Genomic DNA, 27,335 nt, shown 5'->3' on the forward strand with positions numbered 1-27,335 from the left:
GTACCATTGGTAAAAATATATAAAATCTCAGAAATTTCAGCCACCTACATAAAATTTCAGTCCATGTCCACATTGACATATAAAACTTTCGAAATAGAGACACAACAAGGTCACAAACCTACTAATTCAAAAGTGAGAAATTAGAATCACAAGTCGTCCACAGATGGTGGGCTAAGGCTCTGAGAGAGAGAGAGAGAGAGAGTGGCGAACAGAGGGCAGCTACGCACAGAGGCACGAAGCGAACACAAGCGGTGAGGGCAGAGGCGAACTGAGGCGGCGGTGAGCAGGGGGCGGCCCAGGGAGAAGGCGGCGGCAACAGTAGCGAAGAGAGAGAGAGTGCGACTGTAGAGGGGAGAGCATGGCGGCTGGCCCTTACCGGAAGGTTGAGGTCGTACGGCCTCCAGAGTCCAGACGCAAGATGCAACCACGCCGTGCACACACACAACATCCCCCCCCCCCCCCAAAAAAAAGTACGGATCAATCCGTACGTACGGATCCTCGTACGGTACGGATTTGATCTGTACGTACGTTTTGATCCTACCTTGGTTCCTTTTATTGAGAGAGAGGTAATCCCGTGGAGCAGACTGATCATACTGAAAAGGTGGCAACCGCTCAATGTCTATCCCATGATGTGAGAACCACTGTAGCACCTGTGCATACCAAGATCCAGTGTGTCCAACCTCGGCCAGCTGTTTGGATGCCTCAAAAGCTCGGTAGGATAATCTCTCCGTGGGCATCTCCCTCATCTTGTATATAAAGGAGATCGTTTGGAACAATGCCTCCACTGCCATAGGTGGTGCAGCAAACTCAGCTCGAACAATGTCGTGCGGGGCGGATGGTTTGCTGCGTATCATCCTCGAGAGCATCAAGATCTGTGGTCTCTCCACCTGTACCCATGTGGAGGCTCCAAGCCCTAGTGCCCAAACCACTGCTCATACATCAAGGCTGGTGTCACTAATGTATCAAAGAGTCTCATCACATCAGCTAGAGAGAGAAATGAAGAGAGAGATACTTGAAACTGAGAACACGAAACAGCATTTCAAGAATGGCATTTCAAGGTTTCACAAAACGCGAAACGTGTTTCAGCATTTCAAGACCAAAACATGTTTCATGGTGACCATGGTTCAAAGCATGCCTCCCTTGGAGCCACCAGTTGGTCATGTATGTGAGGTTTGCATATTGGGCAAAATGCACAGGAAACCATTCCTGAGAGATGGTTCAATAATAGGCCTATCAAAAACAATCAGTCGTTCTCCCCCTGAACTCCCCCACCCCCCCCTTTTTTCCTCCTGTGCCTACCCTGCCCCCCTTCCTAGCCTTTGCTACAGCCTGCCCTCTTCTCTGCCTTCCCACCCCCCCCCCCTTTTTTCTTATCTCCTCTCTCCCGTCTCAGCCCACCCCTCCCCCCTTTTTTCCCGATTCCTCATTTCCCCTTCCTCGTAGGTTAATTTTCAGGCTCTTCGGGGCGTCTCTCAACCTCGGCATTTTCTAGTCTTCACCCTCTGGAGGACTCCATGGCAGCCGCTCCGTCATCCCCGACCGAGGCTGTCGTTGCTTGAAAATCCTTTTCCGAAGTGGACCTTCAGGTTCTCATCATGACCGTTGCAACATTAGAGGCTTCCACACTGGTTTGCAAAATTGTTGGTAGCCACCCTGCGCCAACTCAAGGACCTTTTACAAGCAAGCCTCATTGGTGAGCCGATCACAGACATTCACCCTCTGGGGCGTGGATACTACCAAGTGGAGTTCGACTCGTCCACGGCGTCCGACCGAGTCATACAACTAAGCCCCTTGCATTGCGTACGACGCACGCCTTCTTTGCGCGGTGGTAGCAGGGCTTCAATCCTGCATCTAACCCTCCGACTGGTGTGTCGGGCTTCCTAGTGTGACAGTTTGCTTCCCCGGCCTTAGGAAGGAATACCTTCCTCTTCTCCCGGTGATAGGTGGTGCCATTGGGAGAGTGATGGAACCCCCCCCCCCCCCCCACTGCTACCTCGGCCCTCACACGGCAGCCGGGATTCCATCCTTTCGCATCTATGTGGCCTCGTCAGATTCAATGCCTCATTGTATATCTATTCCTAGCCTCTGGGGTGACCCCATCCAACAACGCAGGGAGTATTCAGGCCTTCCATATCAATGCTTCATTTGCAGACAGATGGAACATCTAGCCAGAGCTTGCTTTTTGACAGCAGTCCAGAGACCGACACACCCCCCCCCCCCTCGCCGTTTCACTTTCAGATCCTCCCTAGGGGGCAGAGAGTGAGGTAGGTTCCCAACAGGCAGCGGAGCATCAAGCCAAGTGCGGTCGGCAGACCCCACCGAGCCCCCCACGAGCCTCTCACAACCTCCCCCTCTTTCGGATCTCCCCCAACCGCGCCCCTCTCGGGCCTCTCCGCCCCCCCCACTCCTCTCACCGTCTCCCTCGCCTCCTCCATCCTTGCCACCAACTTTACCTGCAACATTTCCCGTCCTCCTCAACCAAACCCACCCTCCCCTCCTTCGCCTCTCCAGAGCACTCCCGTCACCCCCCAACAGCCCCCGACCCAAAGCAGAGGCAGCCGGCAAGTTCCATTCACCACTTGATTCACCATCTTAGAGCTGGTTGAGATCACCACCACCACCACCCTTGCAATTTTCAGCATGTCTTGCATATCTTGCAAGAAGTCCACTGCTGATTGCAATTTGACTCCCCTTAACCCAACGGCTATGGGTGACTTTGGTTGATAACCATACATAAGCATGAATGGGCTATAACCAATAGCCGCATGCTTACTACTATTATAAGCAAACTCAATCTGTGGGAGGTACCTTTCCCACTCAGACTATCTCTTGGAGACATACGCCCTCAACATATCCTCCATAGTCTGGTTAGTCCTCTGTGTCTGACCATCCGACTCAAGATGATCCGAAGATGACATACTCGAGCGTGTTTCTAATTTGGAAAATACGGATTGCCAAAATTTGTGCAGTGAATTTGGGATCCCTATCACTGACAATCTCCTCAGGTAGTCCATAAAGCTTGTACAACTGCTCCACAAAGAGCTGAGCCAACTTGTGACTCTTCACCGTCGACTTAGTAGGGATAAATCTTGCCATCTTCGTCAATCGGTCTACAACAATCCAGATTGGGTCATGGCCCCTATTAGTCTGAGGTAATCCAACTACAAAATCCATCAAGATACTTTGCCATTTGTTCTCAGGAATTTGCAAAGGATGTAACAATCCACCAGCTTTAAGCCTTTCAGCTTTGTTAAGCATGCACTGGAAACGCTTCCGCACATAATCCTCGACAAAGGACTTCATGCGCGGCCAGTACAAATGCCGACCAACCAAGGCTAAGGTTCTATGTATGCCCGAGTGCCCTGCACTAGGTGCATCATGGCACTCATGCAATATCAAAGTTTGGACATCCAGATCACTGGGCACACAAACCTTGCCATCCTTAAACAGTAATCCACCTCTAATGGAATACTTCCAATATCTTTCTCTCAGCAACACTCACCGGAGTGTCCGAAACACTCGGATCTCGCAGGCTGCTTCCGACCTGGACCAATTGCCAGATTCGAACAAAATGGGAATCTTATTGGCAACACCCTTTGAGAGATAGATAGAAGCCAGTCGTTATCTCAGCAAAAGAGATAGCATTAACCTCGGGGATCCTACTAAGGGCATCAACAACCCGATTGGTTGTTCCCCTACGGTAACGGATCTCAAAGTCAAACTCCTGCATGAGGTCAATGTTGGGTTTTATGCTGTGTATGCACCCAAGGGAGTGCTAGTGATCATCAGTAGGTTACTGGGGCACTTTTTACTTCAGTTAGTGGAGGTTTTTTCCCCCAGTTTAGCTTAGTTTCACTTATACATGTTTATAAGTGGTTTGGTCCACCTGGCACTATTTATGGCCGGACCACCGGACCATGTGAACACACTATTAGGTCACATCTTTTATGTGGCTATTGTACTTCATTTTATCATCATCAATACATGAGCAGTCGTGTTCCTCTCTCTCTCTAACACGCCTCCTGTTGATGTGCCTTCCAAAACCCTAACCCTAACAGCCATTACCCACAGTCAACCCATCCGGTTTTCCAACCCCTCAGGTCAGGCTGATCACAAATATACTTCAATGAATGGTGATCTATCCAAACTACAAATCGAGACCCATACAAATAGTGTCTCCAAATCTTCAACACATGGACAACTGCCAGAAGCTCCTTTTCCTAGGTAGGGTACCTCATCTATGCATCTGAAAGCTTTTTACTCTCAAATGCTATGGGCCTCCCATCCTGGAATAGGGCAGCACCTATTACATAATCACTGGCATCCGTTTCAACCACAAAAGGTTTACTGGGATCCACAATCGGCAACATAGGCGCCGAGGTAACAAGCTCCTTCAGTGCTCTAAAACACTAGTCCAGCTTGTCACTCCAAACCACCAGAGGACTTAACTTGCCTTTCTTGCTTCTCACCCCCTTCTTGCTTCTCACCCCCTTTAAGAGTTCAGTCAAAGGGGCGGCAATCTTGGCATAAGCCTCGATGAACTTCCTGAAAAAGCCAGTGAAAATCCCAAAAAAGATTTCACTTGCCTAATTGTCCTTGGAATAGGCCATTCAAGGAGCTTCCGAACCTAATCACATTTTGACTCCTTTGCATACAGCTTCTCTCATCTGAGAATCTCTAAGACGACTTTGAGATGTTGTATTCTTCCAATGACCTACCTCCTTTGCATATAGCTTCTCTCATCTGAGAATCTCTAAGACGACTTTGAGATGTTGTATTCTTCCAATGACCTACTATAAATCAATATGTCATCTAGGAAGACAACAATACACTTCCCTAGATATGGACGAAATAAATCGTTCATCATCTGCTGGAAAGTAGCAGGAGCATTAGTCAACCCGAAAGGTAAGACTAAAAACTCATAGTGGCCATAGTGCGTTCTAAACACAATCTTAGGCATGTCCTCAAGTTTAATCCTTATCTGATGATAGCCTGACCGTAGATCAATCTTGGTGAAATATTTAGCACCCTGAAGACGATCCACCAAGTCATCCATCCTCGGTAAAGGATACTTGTTCTCGATAGTGGACCATGTCGAAGGTAGAGGAGGTTGTACATAATCCGTATACTGGGAATACGGAGTAGCAAACTGTGAAAAAGCATGTAAAAACTGAGAATACTGAGAATACCGAGTAGCAAACACGGAGTAGCAAACCGTGTCGAAGGTAGAGGAGGTTGTACATAACCCGTATACTGAGAATACGGAGTAGCAAACTGTGAAAAAGCATGTAAAAAATTGGGATCCACACCTGTTTGTAAAGCGGGTATAGGTTGTCCCACATACTGAGGGAACACCTGTGGTATACTATGTTGAACTGTATCACCATCCTGCATAGGAGCAATAGATACTGTAGTTACCCCAAGTTGAGCTGTTGCAGGAGAGGCTGACAAAGGTCCAAACACCTCCACAAATGAACCAAGGTATCCATGTATTCAGCCATGAATCTGTCCAGAAAGAGTACTTGTAAAGAGAGTAAAGGTTTGAGGTGGTGGTGTAAACTTTTGTAAACAGGTGAGGACAGAAGTGATGCACAAGAAGGAAACCAAGAGCAGGCAGTTCAGGGTGTCAAAAAGCACAAATTCTGGTCGACTACAGAATTCTGTGCGCTTAAATGACCAAACACCCCCAAAAAAGCACACTTGAATCCAAAAATAGCATCTCAGATGTGCGCCCACCAGAAAAGCTCCAAATCGACCTGTTTTTTTGGCAAAAAGCACCACGTGTGCTTTTTTACACACACCACACACCTACCAGCCATATATAGAGTACTCGGCCCTGGCTGATATGTGCCCATATTCTGGCCATCCAGCCCAATTATGGGGCGTCCCCCTTCACCCGAGCATGCCCACTCATGGGTACCACGACCACACATGGGCCGTCACACAGGACAGCCTGAATCGGCTCACAGCAGTGCTTTTCCCCTCTCTCTGTGCTCTGGACAGTGCCCGTACAGCCTTCTCTACACATCAAAACCTCCACGCATGATCATCTCTTCACACCTCTCTTTCCTCCTGTATCATGGTGACCAGCAGGGCTGTTCACAGCAGCTCTAGATCAACCTCAAATCTACAGATACCACTTGTAGACAGGTTGACCAGTCCGCACAGAAACCCTAATAGTTTAGCCATGAAGAGAAAAAGCTATGGGATGAAGCCTAGAGATGCAAAAGCGCAGGTACAAACAGAAGGTTTTAGGGCAAAGAATTCCCCGCATAAAACTCAAAAAAGCACCAAAAACACGATGCTTTTCTCTCTGCTTTTTCACATGGATATGGAGTTCTTTGCAAAACTCCCACACATCCAACCACACCAATCTTCTCCCTTGAGCCCGGTTACTTCCCGCCTTCCGTCCAAGCATCTCATACCACCCAGACCTTGGAAAGCGAAAAAGCAACCCGACGACTTAAGCTCTGGAAGATCCAGGCGATGGATTTTCTCCTCTCCTCCTTTCGGAGATTTCCAAGGTTAATCCAAGTAGGTCTGGCTCTGATACCAATGTAAAGCCCCAACCAGATAAACCCTACGATTAAGCATAAACATGGAAACAAAAGGACATAGCATCAAGCTCACCGCCCAACCACAGAGCCATTCAAGCTCACCCCTGAGCAAGGGGGACAACAGCATCCGAGACATGGCTCCACGTGCAAAGTCCCTGGCATCCCATACCACCAGTACATACCCATTGGATGTAAGCACGGAGTAGTCTCAAGGCCTCGAGTCCAAGTGTGAGAAGCTCTCTCCCAAAACTGACCCATAAAGTGACTTATATAGGCCTCCTATAAACCAAGAGCCAAATTTAGCACATGTCTCATAAAAGCTATTAATCCCCCCACTTAAGATGCCTAACCATGGGCTATGGTTAACCCAACCCAAGGGTCTTAACCCTAGTTAGCCCTGGGACGTAACACCCTCCACGATCAGTGGGGGAAGTTCAAGGAGGTTTTGACCGCATGCGGAAGTGGCAGGAAGCTTTCTTGAGGCTTTGGAGGCCCGACCCATTTCTCACATATAGAGGTGGTGACCCCACTTGGCATTACATACATAGTTGTTTCTCGTACCGGTACGAATGGGTTCGTACCGATGCCGTACGATATCATACGGTACGATTTTTTATTTTATTTCCCCCCACCCCCCCCCCCCAAAAAAAAAAAATCCCAAATGCTTTAAAAAAATATAGAAACCCTGCTTAACAAAGATCCCAAATGCTCGCAATACTTGGCAACTTTCATGTCCACTCAGTATTCCATATGGGGTTGTTGAGAGACCTAAAAAATCTGGCGAGGTAGACTGGTAGTGTACACTTGATTGGTAGGATGAGAGAATCTTGCTACATCGCTTGGAGATCCCTGGTATAGGTAGGCTAGACAGTTAGATTCTCAAGTTATGTACGAGGGAGAAGATTTGGACATGTCCATTTTGATCTAGAGAGGAGTCCCTAAACCTATCACCCTAGATGCATTGCTCGTATTTGTGCAAGGACGGTCCCTTAGTCATAAACGCTACATTGGGAGACCTTTGGTATTGCATTACCCATCCAAGTTCTTTTTTGGAGACAATCGAGAGATCCAACTGGGAGAGACACATATCCATGTTCTGGTTCCTCAAGCACTGTAGACTCCTCCCCTCCCAACCTTCCCTCACATTCAAGCTTGAAGCTCCATAGGTTGTAAGTGTAAAAAATAAAAACCGTATTTTATCGTACGGTATCCAAAAATTTCATATCGTACCAAAAATTCCCGTACGGTATCGTATTTTCGTACCGTAACAACCATGATTACAGACCACCTCTGTGGCTGTCCCCCTGCCCCCCTCCTTTGTATGAGCTAGCCTTCTCCTCACAAAGCAGCCAGCCAGAGGAGAAGTGTCTCTTCCCCTTTTGATCATTTGATTTACACCCTTAAATGAGGCAAGTTTGTATTTGGCCCTTCGTGGTTGTATCTAGCGCCCTCTTCTCCCCCACTATCCCTTAGCTTAGATAACCCGCATGAACCAGCCCTTCCTGAGCCCCCTTCTCTTCCACAAGAACCTACCCCCCTCCTTTGGACGCCCATAGTGTGGATAGGAAAGAACTATCAAAGGCAAGGGCGCATCGTCGTGCCCATGCAATCTTCCAATCCTATTTCAAAGATCTCACGCCTTCATCACAAGCAAATCGATCTGCCCAACATGGCTAACTGCAGGACACTTTCTGACATTTGAGGTTTTTTCATTAACTAATAAAAGAATCTTTTTCCCGTGCTTTTTTTTTTAAGGGCTATCAAAAAATTGCAGTTCATACATAGTGATGTATGTACTCCATCTCCAGGGTGTTACCTACATTTTGTCACATTTATTGATGACTACTCCAAGTTTACTTGGATTTATCCTATGAAGGAAAAAGTTAAGGTATTTACGCATTTCCAACATTCTGTTGTAATGGTTGAGAATGAAACAGGATGCAATGTCAAGTCTCTCCACACAAACAAGGGGGACTAGGGGGAATGAGGTGTGAATACATGTGCATAGTAAGGTGATTAAGCATCAATGTATGGAGCTAAGAAAGCCTCAAGTCTAGAGGTATCCCTTGGAAGGTCTAGGTCTCTGAAGATGTCACGATTGTGACTAACTCTCTTAATCTCTCCCTAATTACTCCTTAATCCCTCATTAACTGTGAAGACACCTGTGAAGGGTCACACCCTTGCACATGGGTCACTATCAAAGGACATGCCTATTCATTAAAGACACACCCCTAAGTCCTAAGGACATAACCATTGATTCAAGAGCCACACCCCTTCATAGGGATGTGCCTCTTCACTTGTACCTTTTCGGCCTCTATTTAAAGGCCCCCGTCTCAATGCAATCACTCGGTCTTTTCCTGTAGTATTTGTCTTATGTTCATTAATTAAGTCTTAATCATGTTAATAAAGCTATAAAAGCTTTACAGTGGTATCAAAGCAAACTTTTTCCGCCCTGTGACATGCCTAAACCCTAACCCTAACCCTAAAATCAGTTCTAATCCTAACCCTAGAATCAGTTACCCCAAACCCTAAAATTGGGTGTAGCAAGTATTGAATGGAAGAGCAGGAGAGAGTGCCCATCAAATTCAACCTCAAACTCCCAATTTTTGATGATTAATGTCGGGCCAGCCATATGCACAAAACTCTTGTACAGCATGCAACCCTTCAATACGGAGGCTTACCTCTTCAATCGGCACCCTTTCATGGACAGGCACCCCTCCCATGAGGAGTCGCATCCCTTCATGGATATTCCTTCAGTCGACTGCCCATTGAGAAGCACACGATTGATTTGCTGATTTTTTTTAATTAAAAAAAAGCAAAAACACACGATAACCTCACCCACAAGTTATGACTCTGAGGCTTTAATTGCCACGTATACAAACAAACATAAAAACATATAAAAAAAACCCCTTTACGGGCTCCCTCACGAATCAGCGCCGACTGCTTGGGCAGTTTTCAGCCTGTGTCCGTCGCCACCTTGCACACGATTTCAGTGCGCCAGCCTGCAGCCACCTCTCTTCTCCACGGATTCAGTACTCCTCAGCCCCCTTCATCGTTTGCTGCCTGTTGTCCACTCCCATTCCGCTGCTTGTAGTTGCAGATTTTTGTTGGATTGCCGGCCACCATCTCCTTGGTGCTTCTCCTATAGCAACAACATTCATTATGGCAATCCCATTTTCTTGGGCATTAAAATCTCACATAATGTGGCGCATTAGAATATCGGAAACCCGTCACTTTATTCTTTTGCGTGCTCTCCACCCATCAGGGGCCAATATCACTTTTTCCAGGTTCAAGAGCACCTCCCAGATCACGTGGACACACATTACCCTCTTCTCCGACGGCGTATGGCAGAGGAAACCTATGAATTCAGTTATTTACAGGATACACCCTCACAGTCCATAGTGCTCTCTCCTACCCGTGGTTCTCCACCGGTCTCTGCCCTTGTTCCAGTGAGTGTCCCCCCCTCTTTACAGCCCACTCATTACCATGTTCAAATAGCCACACCGACTCACCTCCGAGAGTTCGATGTGTGGGCGATCCGTGTTCGTACTTCTGCACAGGATCTGGATCATTACTGTTTTATACTGAGGCGACATCCGTATCTGGGCGCTATCCTTCCCGAGTGCAGCATCACTTTTCATGAATATTGCACCTATTCTGACACCAACAGTTGCCCCTACTCCTGAACCTTCTTCTCCAATAGCAGACTCTCGTGCGAGCCCAGTCCCAGAAGATCGCCCTTACTATACTGGATGGTCCATAGCCACTTCACCAGTATGTAGTCTCTCTTCACGGGATTTCTAGATGCCGCACCCTCCAACCGATGGTTCTTACTAGAGCCCAGCGGCGTCATCAACAGCCAAAACCCCCAGAGCCTCATCACCCTGCAGCCTCTACATCAGCATCTTCTCTCATGGCTAAGCATGTTGACATACCGGCTCCTCCAGAATGGCAGCCAGCTTTGCAGCAACTTCAGCAACAATTCCAACAGCAACTCCAAGATATCAGTATAGATAGGTATAGGCTCCTCCACTGAAATATCCATATCAGTCATAAGACGACGCAGCCAGACACACTCAACGGTAGTAGTGTAGGCTGCTCTGTACTCTGCCTCACAAGACGAAGTGGCCACTGTGGTCTGTTTCTTGATTAGCCAAGAAATACATGAAGAGCCAAGAAAGAAACAATTTCGACTAGTGGAATCTCTGGTATCAAAATCACCAGCCCAATCTAAATCGCTGTAAGCATATAGCTGCATGTCACCCCCCTCAGGATAAAGCAATCCAAGAGACAAGATACCCTGCAAATACCGAAATACACGCTTCACAGCTTGCCAATGTGACAATAGCGGGCTGTGCATAAATCTGCTCAACGGAGATACAGCATACTGAATATCTGGCCGTGTAGTACACAAGTAAATAAGGCACCCAACAGCCTGAGCATATGTAGTGGCATCAAATAAAGTACTGTCATCCTATAGTGACAGTTTCATCCCAGGCTCCATAGGAGTGCTGATAGGCTTGCAATCCTGAAATTTGAACTTCTCCAGAAGTTTAGCAACATACCGAGATTGCAACAACCCAATGCCTCTGTTATCCTGCACAAACTGTATGCCCAAATAGTAGTGTACGAGCCCCAAATCAGACATGGCAAATGTCTGTTGCAGTATCTCTTTAAAAGCTGTAATTTTGTCATCATTTGATCCCATGAGCAAAAGATCATCTACATAAAGACTGATGACCAACAGATCTTTCTCTTCTTTCTTTACATACAAAGTGGCTTCTGATGGACTGTTTACAAAGCCTTGAGTGAGCAGGAAAGCATCTATCTTTGCGTACCAAGCTCGTGGAGCTTGTTTCAAACCATGCAAGGCCTTTTTCAACCTGCATACTTTCCCTTCATGACCATGTTTTGCAAAACCTATGGGCTGATGTACATAAACTTCCTCCTCGAGGTCCCCATGTAGGAAAGCAGTCTTGATGTCCAACTGATGAACAACCCAACCACGATGTGCAACCAATGCAATGACACTCCGAAGTGTCGACATACGGGATGTAGGAGCAAATGTCTCCTCATAATCAATGCCCTTCTTCTGTGCATAGCCCTTTGCAACTAGACGGGTTTTGTACCTGTCAATGGATCCATCTGCATGTCTTTTCAACTTATAGACCCACTTAGTACCAATGGCTTTCTTGCCTTTGGGCTGATCAACCAAATCCCATGTTTGATTCTTTTTAATAGAATCAAGTTCATCCTGCATGGCTTTGTTCCAATGCACATTGTCTCGTGCATGCACAAATGAATCAGGCTCATCATCATCCTGTAAACTAGCTGCCATAACCATATTTAAATCCATGATGTGTGCATGCTCATTGGTCCGTGTCTCCCTACGAGTACGACCAGCAAGAGGAGTATCTAGATGGCTGTCCTGTAATGTCCTCAAATACCATCTAGGTATATGTCTGACCTGTGGAGCCTGTTGTCCCATATGTGGCTCAACTTCTGGCTCAATCTCCTGCTGAATTTCTGCACCACCTTCATGAATAGCTGGCTGCCCTGCACCCTCATGGGTTGGATTACCAACTGTGGAATGAAACTCCATAGGTAGTAGACCTTCAAACACATCATTTTCAGTCTGATTTGCATCATAACTAGCCATGGATAATTCTGATTTTTCATCAAAAATCACATCCCGACTAGTGAATATCTTCTTGGACAGTGGGTCATATAACCCGTAGCCCTTGCTCTCATGGCTATACCACGGCTATACCCAACAAAAATACATTTTGTGGCTTTATCATCCAACTTCCTCCTCAACTCTTTGGGTATGTGTGCATATGCAAGACACCCAAGAGTACGAAAGTGTGATACCGAAGGCTTGCGGCAATGCCAAGCCTCAAAAGGAGTAATGGAAACCAATGCCTTTGTGGGACATCGATTCAAAATATGACAAGCACACATAACAGCTTCCACCCAAAAGACATGTGGTAGCTTCTTTGCCTTTGACATACATCTGGCCATCTCCATGAGTGACCGATTCTTCCTTTCTACAACCCCATTTTGCTTTGGAGTATAAGGAGTAGTATACTGATGCTTGATACCTCTACTCTCAAGAAAGGAATTCAACATGTGTGACACATATTCCCCCCCTCGGTCAGAACGAAGAGTCTTAACCTTGCATCCTGACTCTGTTTCAACAAGTGCTACAAAGTCCAAAAATGCATCATATACCTGTGATTTTCGTGTCAACGGATAGACCCAGCATATACGAGAGAAGTCATCAATAAATGTAGCAGAATAGAAGCAACCTCCTAATGACTTCGTCTGCATGGGACCACAAAGATCACTGTGTATAAGCTGCAACTTTGCAGTTGCTCGTAGAGCCTGATCACGTGGAAAGAAAAGCCGATGCATTTTTCTCAAAATACATCCTTCACATATGTGATCTGGAGGCTTCTCCATAAGAGGTAGGTCTGTCGACATGTTATGTCGCTGCATAAGCATAAGACTACCAAAATTTACATGCCCCATGCGAGCATGCCATAACTCCGCATCAACCATAGCTGGAGTAAGAGTGAATGCATGATAAGCAGACTGATCCACTGGCTGAAATGCATCCAACTGATAGAGTCCATGACATAATGTACCAGTAAGCATCAAGGTCAAAGCATTAGCTTTGTCTCTGACCATGCATTTGTCATCATCAAAGTTGACTTGCATACCACACTGTGCTAAAGAAGAAATGGACAACAGATTCTTCTTTATCCCTGGTACATATAAGGCATCTATGGCTGTGAGCTGAATCTCCCCGATGCCACGAACTGGATATGAAGCATTATTGGCACACTGAACGGTCTTGCCAACAGGGACAGGGCATACATTACAAAACAAATCCCTGCGAGATGTAATATGCTTTGAAGCACCACTATCAAAATACCAAGTACATGCATGCTCAGTCACACTGAGTGCCTGTGAAGACCAAGAGGCATCATAACTGCATGTGTAGAAACAATAATCCCTGTCTTCAACAAAGGAAGCAGTCTCCGGAGGAGCTTTAGAGGCATCGTTTACAGACATCCCAGATTCCTTCGCCTTCTCTTTGGCAATCCTCTTCCTACACTCTGTGATGTAGTGACCTGGCTTCTTACAGTAATGGCATTTGCCCTTCTTCTTGGGCTGTCCATCACCTTTCTTGGTATTCTGAGATGAACCACCATCACCTGAATTCTGATTTGAACTCTTTGGCTGAGACTTGCCTTTCCCTTTTTGACCTGTCACAAATGCTTGTTCAGCACTTGTGTTCATGTTCATGTTCTTCCTGATTTGCTCTTCCTGTAACAAGAGAGCAACAAGTTCCTGATACTTTAGGGGCTCAATAGCATTCCTCATGCTGAGGTTCAAAGAGGTATGAAAAGCCAAGTAGGATCTTGGCAAAGAGTTTAAGATGGTGGATACAAGCTGTGTCTCAGGAATAATCTCATCCACATTGATGTGTTGCTCTCTCAAATCCTGCAGCTTGTTCAAGTGGCTAGACATATCATCTCCTTCATGCATCTTCTGATTTTCCAGCTCTCTTTTCAAAAATGAGATCCGTGCCTCATTACGAGCAACATACATCTGCTCCAAAGTCACCCATGCATTCCGTGAAGAGCCAGCTGAACGAATATGAGGTATAATAGACCTCTGTACTGACAATGCAATAAGTGATAAGGCTTGTGCATCTTTGGCCTCCCATGTCTTCTGAGCATTTGTTCTTTGAACAGGCAGTGGCTGACCTGATGCCTGTGCCTGTTGTCCTCTTCCACGAGCACCCCCTTGGGGAGGAGTCTCTGGAAGCCAATGGACCTGGACGTGGTTCATCACCACTAACAAAATCCCAAAGACCTTTTGCCACGAGCACATTTCTCAGCATGAAACTCCACAAGGAGTAATTCATGCCATCCAGCTTGTCTTCCTTAGACAAGTACGTGAACACATCACTCTGCTGTTGATTTGCCATTATGCCAGTGCACAATGTTGTACCTGTGTGTCAAAAAAACCCAAAAGCAACAACCCTGAAAGCAACTGTACTTCACTGAGTACAACTGACCCAAATATGCTTGCACTCTCAATCCTCTGAATGTGCAAAGCAATGCACCACTGACTGAGTAGAGCAACAAGAGTGGCTCACACAGTGCCAAAATGCCCAAAAAGGCCCAAAATTTTTACACCCAAAACCTTGCAAAAGCATGTAGAGGTTTCTTTGCAAGAAAACCTCCCTGTATCTACCAGAAAAACTTTCACAGAGAAAATGCCCAAATTTCAAAACATGTAAAGCTGTAAATTTTTACCCATGTGATTTTGCAGATACTTGTCGACTGTAGGCTGTACAGAACAAGTGTACGGAACAGTGTACGAAGGAGAAGCAGGTGCTGGTCGACTGCTGTCTGCTGTACGGAATAGCTGTATGGAACAGCTGTCACCTGTATGGACAGACGGGTGCTGGTCTGCTGTACACAACAGGTGCTGGTCGCCTGCTGTCTGTTGTACGGAGCAGGCTGGTCGACTGCTGTACGGAGCAGTGTACAGAACAGGGCAAGCGCCTGTACGGAGCAAGGCAGTCTGGAATAGCTGTACGGATGTCTGCGCAGGACTGTACGGCTGTTTGCGCTGGACTGTACGGCTGTCTGCGCTGGAGTGGTTGCAGCTGAAGGCGACTGACTGTACGGGTAGCTGATGGCGAGGGACTACACGGACAGCTAGGCGAACCTGCTCTGATACCAAAATGTAGGGTTGAGCTGTTAGGGTTAGGATTTTGGAAGGCACATCAGCAGGAGGCGTGAGACAGAGAGAGAGGAACACGCTTTCTCATGTATTGATGATGATAAAATGAAGTACAATAGCCACATAAAAGATGTGACCTAATAGTGTGTTCACATGGTCCGGTCATAAATAGTGCCAAGTGGACCAAATCACTTATAAACCTTTATAAGTGAAACTAAGCTAAACTGGGGAAAAAACCTCCATTAATTGAAGTAAAAAGTGCCCCAGGATGATCACTAGCACTCCCTTGGGTGCATACACAGCATAAAACCCAACAAGAGCAATATCAGCACACAAGCATCATCGTCACATTGAATTTCAAGAAAGAGACTTGGTATTGTTATATATTGCCTCTCATAGATATAAGACAGTGAAATCAGTCTTTCCAAAGCTTCGCCCAAATATTATGGACCCTTTCGTATTATTAAGAAGAACTCATCTCTGAGTTATAAGTTGGAATTACCACCTTCTTGGGGTAGAATTCATCCAACTTTCCATATTTCTTGGCTCAAGAAGTTTGTGGACGGTGATTTTCCAGTTTTAGATGTTTTGGATTATGTTCCAGAAATCGAAGATAAACACATACTCTTAATTCCACAGACAATTCTTGATGTCAGACAGAAAGAAACACGACATAAGCTCACTACAGAATTTTTGGTTAAATGGAGAGATCTTGATGATTCTGACTCTACTTGGCAAAGTGATGAAGACTTACAGGAATATCCAGAACTTCTTCGAGGATTCTTTCAAAGACAACCATCTCTTCTTAGCCGGAGTCTTATTTTAAGTAGGAGAGAATGTCACAATTGTGACTAACTCTCTTAATCTCTCCCTAATTACTCCTTAATGCCTCATTAACTGTAAAGACACCTATGAAGGGTCACACCCTTGCACATGGGTCACTATCAAAGGACATGCCTATTCATTAAAGACACACCCCTACATAACCATTGATTCAAGAGCCCACCCCTTCACAGGGATGTGCCTCTTCAGTTGTACCTTTTCGGTCTCTATTTAAGAAAGACCCCCGTCTCAATGCAATCACTAAATCTTTTCCTGCAGTATTTGTCTTATGTTCATTAATTAAGTCTTAATCATGTTAATAAAGCTATAAAAGCTTTACAGAAGAGCCTGTGCTCTCTCTCAAAAGACACCACTATCATTGGCCAACCCCTCCACAAAGGGAGAGAGCACAAAAGACACCACTATCATTGGCCAACCCCTCCACAAAGGGGGCCTGGGCATCATCGATCTAACAATTCACAACATAGCTTTGCTAGGCAAGCTTATTGTCCGCGGCCTCAAACCAAGCCGTGGAAGGAGATTCCTTCTTGCCCACATTTGGCCCACACTCCCTCTGACAATGACCCTTGGCCCAATGGCACCGGTTGAAAGTTCTCCGCTGCCTTTATCCCAAAACTCAGTACCTCTTTTAAGGACAAGTTTGCCACTAGCCTCTTCCGCAAGTGGGAGGCTCTTCGTCCCACTCTCTTCCAATTACCAACCATTTGTGATTAGGAGCGTCTTCACCGGCCCTTCTTATGGAGCGAGCTCACCCACCTCCCCTCACATCACTTTCTTGGATTCCAATGTCACATATTTTGAGACCGTCTTAGCAAAGAACTTCACGATATTAATCAGCATACTCCTGACAATGGTGATGGTCAAGACTGTGTGGTAGATTGTTCGACCACCCATCCATATATATACCAGTGACCTCCAGGCGTCCACAATGAGCCGCACAGGCCACACCATATTCACACACCCCTTGTGTCCAACAGGTCCTCCCCAAGCTCTTCTTCATTAGGTCCCTAGGCATAACGGCCGTCACTCAAGGACCTCATTAGGAACGGATAAGCGTTCACACATAATATGCTATGCAGTCATGTTTTGTCCTATGCTGCCATGGATTTCACACTTTCCAGCAATCTGGTTGTTGGGATCATGGCTAGATGTAATAAGTCCAATCTTCTTTCCGAAATCGGACTTGCTTCATCCAACCAAGTGAAGTCCTGAGTAGATGATGATGCTTGTCTCGAATACACTTCCCTTGATTACATTCATAGTGTAATCTGTTGACTGACAACACTATGAATGCTCGCAGTGGAACTGAGTGGTTTTGTAGAGGAACCAGATGGTTCCTCCCAAGGCATCCAGATGGACAGATTACAATACAGCCTTGATGACACAAAATTCCACCTCAGCTGAATCGAAGCATTTGGGCGGCTTAATATCTTCCAGGAATGGATAATGCGCCTCACTTTTCAACAAAGATGCAGTTTTACAAGTGATGGGGACCAGGGTATGTGGTAGGTACTCCATTCTGACCTTCCACAAACACTCTCTCTCTCTCACACACACACAAAAAACAGGGGAATCAAAAAACAATAATAGCAAATAAATGAATAGATACAAATTTGAAAATATCGACCTGTACTACGTACCTCGGCAGTGCTCCTACAATCCAGGGCATAGAACTTTCTTCATAAAGCTGTGGCATGGCAACCTTCCTGACAGTGCCCTCGAAAGTGCGTATCGAATAAAAGGTCGACTTGAGCAAAGTAAATGGCTGATAAGAAAGATGCTTCAAGCCCTGAGAAGAACAACGACTTCCTTCAAAGAAAATCGACGATTAAAGCGATGAATAACCTGCTAACCCCAGTCAAGGGTATATTATTGCCCGTGTATGAACGGTCCATTTGCGTTTGGCTTGCGACCTAGTCAAATATATATCCACCCACAACATTTTTTGGCGTTGGTGGTTTTATTTCTCTACAATGGTCGTTGCTTGCATGGTGTTGTCGTCTTTTGGTGGTTTTATCTTCTCTACAATGGTCGTTGCTTGCGTGTCTTTGCATGGTGTTGTCGTCTTTTTCTAGAAGCGCATGAAGCACGCTTTGGCCATGGTCATAGTGCCATGCCCTGTTGCTTGTTCGGTAGGATTGTGCTGTTGTGGATGGTCTTTTGGAAGCGAACTCGCGTGTTTCTAGCTTGTTGGTTCATTGGTGGTTGGCTTCGCTTTTTGTTCAGCACAATGCTTCGACCATTTTTCGGTTTCTTCACTTCTGGAAGCGCACAAATCGAGCTTTGGCCATGGTCATCGTTGCATGGCCTGTTAGTGGTTCTGCTGCATGCTATGCTTCTAGAAGCGCAGTCTCATGCTGTTGGTGGTTCTCCTGTATGCTATGCTTCTAGACGCGCAGTCTCGTGCTGTTGCCTTGTTTGTTCGTTTTTGCTGGTTGGCTCGTCTTTTCTTCGTCACGATGCTTCGAGCCTTTTTTGGTCAAAATATCTGGCTTATATTTGGGCTTTTGAAGTTGTATGGTACACACTCGGATTTTCTCGAGTATTTCTATTTGATAGCAAGTTATGGTCTAATGTGCTATTTAATGACAGTATGTGTTTTCTTTTTCATCTTGTTTTTGTTCATTGCCTCCTTCTTGTTCATTGTCATGCCTCCCAGAAGAAAACCCATGCATGATATTAGCAATATCATGCAAGTTAATCGCCGCCCTTCATCTTTCCCTTGTGCTGAAGGTACTACATCTACCTACAATCTTCAACGACCTGCAACAATTTCCTAGTCTCCCACAACATCTATCGTGCCCATCCAACATGCTCCTTCTGTGCACAATCGTGTTGTCACTCTTCCCGAAGGCCCTTCTATTGTTCATAACTTGCGTGCTATCAAGCAAAAAGCTCGATCTTCTGGTCTATGTAAGCTCAATTTTTGATAATATATAAATGTATTTTCTTCATAATACGAAAATGTATTCTCTTTTGTCTATATGCATTTGTCTATATGTCGCGACATTATTATTTGGGTGCATACTATGTGTATAATGTCCGAGTAAGTGCTTTTTTTTCAAAGTTTCATAAGATCACGTGCTTACAGTAATGCTCGGACTCCTATTTGTTGTATTGTCTCGCAACACTCAGTAATTGAGACACACCAGAATATGGTAGTTGCATGTCTGCATCACTGGTGGTCTAGTATCCGCTAACTATTGAAATATAACATGATTCAAGCTAATTCAGGGTAGAAATATGATATAAGCTGACATTTAGTAACTCATCGCATGTCATATTCAGAGTTTCACCACTAATCTACTAGCTAGTATTGGCTTCTTGATCAAAAAAAAGGAGGTCCACAATGTTAATATGGAATATACGCAGCCACAATGTTTGCAGAAAAGTTTAAGATCGTGCATATTATTTTTTTCCCTGTAGTTCACTTTTAAAAAAAAACATGAAAATCATTGTTTCACAACATTCTGCCATTTGGAATTAATTTATTATTCACTTCAACCCTCGGTGTTGGGGTTTGTGGGTTTGCTTTTAATAAATGAACATTGCGAAAATATAATAATTTCTTGGTTTATGTGTTAGTCTGCAAATATACAGCTTTAAAGTCACTTGAATGTATTTGACCTCAACATAATATGCACGTACTGCTATGTTACATCAGAAGCTTAATGAATGATTTTTTTGAAGGATCGACGAAGCGTGATGAGAAAGGGAAAAAAACCAATGATAAGTGAGAAAAATGTAGATTTGGAGCCCTCCGTACACAAAATTCCATCTTTTCCAGCTGAGAAAAAAATGAAGCTTTTCGAAATGTTGGTGACAGTTGCTATTAGCAATGAGGATATAAAATTATCATGTTGGGAACCCCTAGAAGAATTTGTCAAAATGGAGTGTTTAAAATGTCTCTTTGCACTAGAAAAAGGTGGCACCTTGAACCACTTGCATTTTCATCCCTCATAAGTATAGATAAAACCATTTTTAGATTGTATGTGTATGCACATCAATGTTGCAAAAAAAACACATCTTCTCTCTCCTCCACTGCCCTAGCTGGCAATCACTTGAGAAACATGGGACCACATCTCTAGCTTTTAAAGGAGCATCACACTTCCTTCCAGACAACCAATGCTGGCATTTTACTCTATGACCCACTGGTACTCGTCTTATAGCCCATTGGTGTCATAGACGTCTGCATCTAGGGCAATGATACCTACAATATCCCCCTTATCTTTCTCCGTTGCCTGTTTTTGTGCATCAACACGGTCAATAGAGATACATAATAAGGTATGTGGCTAAAATTTGTAGCATTCTCTGTGTTTCCGTGGTTCAAAGGCCTCTTTGCTCTCATCATCTTCTTCTCTCTTTTAAACTTCATTTGATCTAACAAACATTGGCATTCCCATAATAGCGTCACCCACCACCCGAGAGGTTGCGCCAGGAGAAGGGGTTGTTTTTTGATGTGACATGGTCCTATCAATGAGCACTTTGCAAATCGGTCCAATGTGCCTGCCCTCCATGAATGCAAGTTGTCGAGCACTTTGTAGGATTGCATTTATTAGGTCAGTGATGCATGCATCATATAAGGATAACTTGTGCTTACATCCCTCTCTAGTAAGCCAGCTCCCATGTTTGGATTCAGCGAGGTTTGTCTGTGGCACCATCGCATTTGCCTTCGGGTCCTCACCCTGAATGATAAAGTGTCCCATTGCCCTACACGGTAGTGCCACCAGCTTAGCCAACTATCAAGCTTGGGATGCGACCTTTTGCCTTACCAATGGCCCACTAAGCATGGATTTTTCTAAATTGAACCAATGCATCTTCAATAGTAGCACATGTTCTCCATTCTTCACACATTTTGATGTGGCTTTCACGATTACGTGAGAAAATATACTTCTCCGTGTGATTGTTGAGCTCCTATTGAGGCTATCTCGTTAATGAAAAAGACACCTCTCCCTATCCGACATTGCCTCTCCATTGTTTGTGAACACCCGTCGTATGGCATTCCAATTGGCAACTGCCTTGTCAGCCACATAAAGCCACAAAAATTAGCTCAGTTGCCTATGTGCTCAACCATTACAGCATTTAGATTATCCCAAAACATTGCTTGGGCAACCTCGACCTCCTGCTGAATCTCTGCCCATGCTATTATCAATAATTGTTGTAAACTACACGCAAAGAACATAACAATTTTAGTGGGCAGACAAGTTGGAGAGCTAATCACACACAACGGAAGGTGATGGATATTTACTGCAGGTCATACACATGTGCAGGTCATACACATGGATATTTACTACAGGTGATGGATATTTACTGCAGGTCATACACATGTGCAGCCATTGTGTGCCATCCATCTATTCGATGAACGTGATCAAAGCACACCCATGCATCCTTGAGGTCTCCATTCTTATCATCGTCCATGTGTTGAACAATATCAACTCCTGAACTGAGCCCTGTGGTGGTGGACATTTTAAAAATGTAGCTATGTTCCGACTCGGACTGTGCTTGGAGAGGAAATTGGCTCCCATGGAAGAACTCAAAATGGCACTTTCGAATTAATTCTAAGATAGGTTCAGCCCACTCTTGGCAATTCGGCTGCCCTTTCTACTATTCATTACCATTTTCTTCAACCTGAATTGTAGTTTCACATTAGATCAAAAGTGAATATAGCAGGGGCATTTATAATCCATACAATGAATCTTAACTTGTCTAGCCGGAGCAAGCCTCCCAATTCGTCCGCCATCTCTGCAAACTCTAGCTCTGACATATGCTGTCCTTGTAATGACCTCCCTTGTAACAATCATTTGTACTTTTTAGGGGCCTGCATTATGGTCCATTTGTACAACTTTTTGCACAAGGATCTTGGTGTTGCAGAGGGCCGCTTTGCACATGCCCTGTTGAACCCGATGGAAGTGCAAGCCAAGATGTATAAACAAGCATATATGTGTTGATTGTCATGAAATAGTGAGCACTTGCAGAGCATGTATCCATGCATATAGGTACATGCTTGTAGAAAAAACATTTTAGCTGCCCATAACTACCCATTGCTAGAGATCCTTGAGGTGGTGCCTTTATCAATTGTCCTTTCCAGTAAAGCTTATTTGGCCTAGAGGAGGAGTGTAGCAAGAACCCACACGTCTTGTTCATGCATTGAAAAGTACCACCACAAACTGACTTTCTCAATACAAAGTACTTGTTTGACCTGGGCTATGTTTGAGGCTTTGTCCAAACAATTCCTTAATATTTTTACTCCATCCCCATATACTTTATTCCATTCGTAAGCTAAAAGATACACTTTCCATTGTATTCTTTGGGGAGAAACTCTAGCTTGCCCTTATATTCATAGTCTCTCACGAAAGTGTGTGGCACGTTGTTGGGTGGAAGGACCCATATGATTTGGAATGTAGACACTGGTCTAGAAATGACGGATCCATGTCAATATCAATGACATCTTGGTCAAAGAACTTGCAAGCAGTCTACATCTCTTCATCTTCTACTACATTGTTAGTACCCCTTCCATAGCACGGGACCATTAACATAACTTATAAAACATACACGGGTTAGCATAGACATGCAATAATAGCACGGTTGAGCATTAACATAATTTATAAAACATACATGGGTGATGCTACACTCCCTGAAGCCTTTGACATTGACCTTGTCTCAACCTCGTCACCATGTGCTAGGTAGAAGTTGGATAGACTTTGTTCAAGAATGAAGTACTTGTCCCCCTCGATTTCGGGCACCATGGTTGTGGGACCCAATACCTCAAAACCATCTTTTGTTTTCAAAAGAGCTTCCACAGTGATGTTTGAGAAGACACCTAAGATAGGTTGCAATGACTTTTGTGAAGCCCCTGCCCCCCCTAAGAAAGGAACCTCCAAAGACAGCACCTCCAGTCTCACCCAAAAAAACGGTTGCATTAATCACGTCCTTGTGCAAAAAAGTTAGTTTAGAATTAATATGCTTGAACACTTGGGATTGTGTTAACATAACTTAAATATAGAATAAATTAAACTTACATAAGAGCTGACAACTCTTGCAATGTAATGTAACCTAATCTTAATGAAGACTAAAAGTAAATGTCAAATTATTATTATTTAAATATATATCACATATTCTCATTGGGAATATTAAAAAAATGTAGGATATCATTTGTTTAATATGCACAAATTCAATACTGAAGGATTCGTCACTTATCTTCCCACCCATTTTCAACGACTCATTCAGGCACTCTTACCCACTCTTGCCCACTCTTACCCACTCTTACCCACTCTTGCAACACATTAATGAAGTCTTTAATATTCTTACCCACTCTTGCAACACATTAATGAAGTCTTTAATATTCTTACATCTGGACATTTTAAAAGTTTTATAGTGATCCTTGGGCACACTACATGCATCATTTTCACAAGAAGAACATGGACTCATTTCTACATAAAGCACCCACTGTCATTAACATTGTCAATCCTCCTTCATTTTATGCATTTCGTCCCTTGTTCATGTCTTCTTCTTCTTCTTCTTCTTCATCATTAGACCTTAAATCCGATGATGATCAGAGGAGAATAAAAAGAGAGAAGCGAAGCCTTGCCAAAGCTCTCTCACCAAGCGACCTCCCGGATGAGACTCCACCAGGCTACTCAAAGTCTACACAAGAGGAGAATGAGTTTGAAGATGAAGAGAAGGAGGAGGAAGAACAACCACTCATGGCAATTGATGACCTCACCTCCAATGATGATCCCAATAAACCTGACACTCCCAAAGAATCCTCATCACCTTTAGATAATGATGGTGCAGAGCCAGATGCTAAGGTAGATGAAGACATGGATGTAACTGATGATGATAATAGTGATTAGGAGTGTGTAACTTCTTTTCTACTATGTTACCCAAGCAATACAAAGGGGCTTATGTTTCTTAGTTTTGAGTATTCACAGATCCAGTGTTCACAGATTTGTAAATTTCTTTGTGTAAATTTCTTGGCTAAGATTTGGAAATCCCGCTTATCGTTATAAATATGGATTTTAATTTTCAATGTTGAAAATGGGAGTTTCTAGCTATTGCATGCACAGTTAAAAAATCAAGAGATCAGGAGTTTCTAGCTATTGCATGCACAATTAAAAAATCCACAAAAAATTAAGATATCATGAGTTTCTAGCTATTGCATGCACGATTTAAAAATCCACCAAAAAACAAGAGTAAAAAAAAAGGAATTAAAAAATGCGCTTCTAGCTATTGCATGCAGAGTAAAGAAGACAATTTTTGAGTTTGAGACTTACATATTGATGCACACAATGTAGATGATTGAAATCCCCTTGCACTCTGTGAGATCTGTTGTTTTGAAAAATGAAGGGAGAGATGTAGATGATCCATTGTTCAATAGGATTGAATTCGGTGCGTGCCACTTGGTGGCCGTCCGACTTCATTCATTTGGGGAGGTGGCCAATATTAAATTTGTGCATTTAGGGATGTTCTTTTTCCAAAAACTAAAAGTTTTTTCTTTGGTGGTTGGCAGCAGCTCTACTGGCCTCGACATGTCACTGAGGGCAGGAGATGGAGGATACTGTGTAGAGGGAGGAGAGTCTTGAAAGGGAAGACGTAGATGAGACACAAAGCAGCCAAAGAGAGGGCACAAAGGACACCTCCAAATAGGTCAAAAAAACATAATTTTGGGAAGATGATGAGAACTAGAAGCCCACAAGGATTCCTTTCAAGGATCAAAGTTGATTTCATCACCGATCTCCCATTGATACCGCTCTGCAGGATGGAGCCCACAGAGGCAGTTAGAAAGCTCTGCCAGAACACCGAGATAACAATTTCTTAGTCATTCAAGAAGATGGGTGGGTACATGCCTAGTAGAGGATCCTTTATTGTGTCCATGATTGACCTAGAAGGGGAGGAGACACCTATCACAGAGGCTCATATTCAGTCTTGGATGGATGCTTAGAGGGCACTGAATGACCAGTTTGAGGCATTCCTACGTATTGGCAATGAATAGGGCCCATTCTTGAGTGGAAAGATGGTGCATATCTTGGTGGTAACAACAAATGGAAGGCCTTCATGGAGTGCATCAAGAAAGGTATTATTCAGTGTTATAATTTCAAAGTTTTGGAATTCTTTTATAACAATGCTTGGTCTTTTGTGTTTTGGTACATGTTGAAGATCATCCTACGGACATATCTTGGCATTGCTCTGTGAAATGTGAGGTTGTCCATTTCAACAAAGGTGATGTCGGGGAGTTGATATTCTGTTTGACAAGATTGAACAAGTAATAATGTGTGCTTGTCCATGATATTTGTAATTTCTTTTTCTTTGTTCATTGCTTTATATATGCTGACTATTCCATATGAATATTTAGGGTCAATGAGTTTGGATACATACCAAGCACCTTCAGAGACAGGGTGTTCCAATTGAGGTAGCTTGGTGAGTCGGACTTAACCACTTTGTTGGCAGAGGTTGATGACGATGACTGTGCACTTATTGAGGAGGAGCTCACTTGCAACATCGGTATGCGTGGGAAAAGGGGTGGTACAAAATCCCAATTCAAATCTTGACACAACTTGTTTTCAGAGATGAGATGGCCTAGCACATTGAGGAGAAAGCAAAGGACATGGATGATGCCGGTCGTTGGAAGGTTATAGAACAGGTGGAGGTTTTATACCGAAACAAGGCACACAAAATGACGCGCCTGGATGACCCACACAATGGAGAGGCTTACTGGTGTTGTGAGCTTTGCTCTCCCCTACCATAGCATGAACCGGCCAAGCACATAGCCATAGAGGAGAAGCTATACCTTATTGGCATGGCATGTGTGAAGGATGCTGTAAAATCATATTTGGTTGGGATGCTAAACAATGAGCAGTCCAATGTTCGCGTCTTAGAGTATCTCCCACAGATAAGAGAAAGATGAGGGAATGGCTCCATGTGTTTGTTTTTTGGTTGCAAATTGTAGAATTTGGTCAGGCTTTGCTAGTTGAAACCAAAATGGGTGACCAGGTTTGCCTCCCCTCTGAAAAGGAGTTTAAGGAATATGTAGTGACATGTAGGAGAAAGTTCTTCAAGAAGGCATTCAAGACACACCATGGAGGGTTCCGCCACAATTTTTCTATTGACCTACCTTGAAGTCTGGTACATGCCGTGTGGTGTATTGATGGCTATAAAAGTAGCTTGTCTCTAGTGGCCTTGAGTCAATGCCTCCCATGGCAGTGATTTGGACATCTGCTGATACTCCATCTTACATGTACGAAGATCTATGAGTGATTGGGCCGAGTAAGTTTTGACATTTAAGTGTTTAAAGTTTCAACATTTAAGTGTTTGTGTGTGCGATTATTATTAGTATGTGGGTTTCAGGCATTGTCCGCCTAGAGAGAGAACATTGCCCATGGTGGCTAGACCTTGACTACAATGAGGCTCTTGAGGAAGAAATTGACTTGTACATGAGACATATGACTTTAGTGGTGATTTGGCAAGACCATGAGACCACTAATGATGTATGTTGTGACACACACTCACAAGTGTTTGTTTCTAAAGGTGTTGGTTTTATTTTAAATCTTCTCTCCTTTCAAGTACATTTATCACACCACTTGTGAACCTAGGTAGAGATATAGTTCAAAAGGCACTTGAGGCAGCAAAGCAAGCCCATTCTACACAAAGGGGAGTCAATATAGTAGCTCCATTGTTGGTCATGGTGAAGACATAGTAGATACAGCACTCAAGAGACCCACCTAGTGCCTTCTGGTAAGATCCTAGAGAGACATTGACTTTGATTCCTAAATAAAATGCATCGTTGGTTGATTGTATGTTGTTGTGTGCAGGCACAGTGCTAGCATACTCTATGAATGTTGTTGATCTCACTCATGACATACAGAGCCTTGAGGTGCCATCAGATATGATGGCAAATTTTTTAGAAGGATTGAATATCATTTGTACTAGGGGGAAGGTAAGGGGAAAGATGGTAGACTACTATGTGGACATGGTGTTTGCTGATTTTCCTTTGAACACCATGGTAGAGGGCTGCTCTTACAAAGGTGCCCAAGTGGAATCGGGTTGATGTGGACTTGGATATAGCAACATTCAATTTAGCAAACTTTTGCATGTTTGATACTGGATTCTTTGTGTGCTTGTACACAATGGAAGAGGCACATAAGGTTGAGTCTTGCATTGGACAGAAGGGATTCG

General features: G+C 44.2%; 1 protein-coding gene across 1 annotated transcript in view; it reads right to left on the reverse strand.

Annotated features, from left to right (window-relative positions):
- LOC147603172 (protein CNGC15b-like) overlaps nucleotides 1-18,334 on the reverse strand; it is a 78,536-nt gene extending 60,202 nt beyond the window's left edge. The window contains exon 1 of the mRNA XM_086797365.1: nucleotides 17,804-18,334. The gene's annotated coding sequence lies outside the window, so the exon portion shown is untranslated. The remainder of the gene's footprint in view (nucleotides 1-17,803) is intronic.
- Between the last annotated feature and the right edge of the window lie 9,001 nt (nucleotides 18,335-27,335).

This window comes from Cibotium barometz, chromosome 65 (genome assembly GCF_041138505.1).
Source record: "Cibotium barometz isolate CiBa-2024 chromosome 65, ASM4113850v1, whole genome shotgun sequence".
Lineage (NCBI taxonomy): Eukaryota > Viridiplantae > Streptophyta > Polypodiopsida > Cyatheales > Cibotiaceae > Cibotium > Cibotium barometz.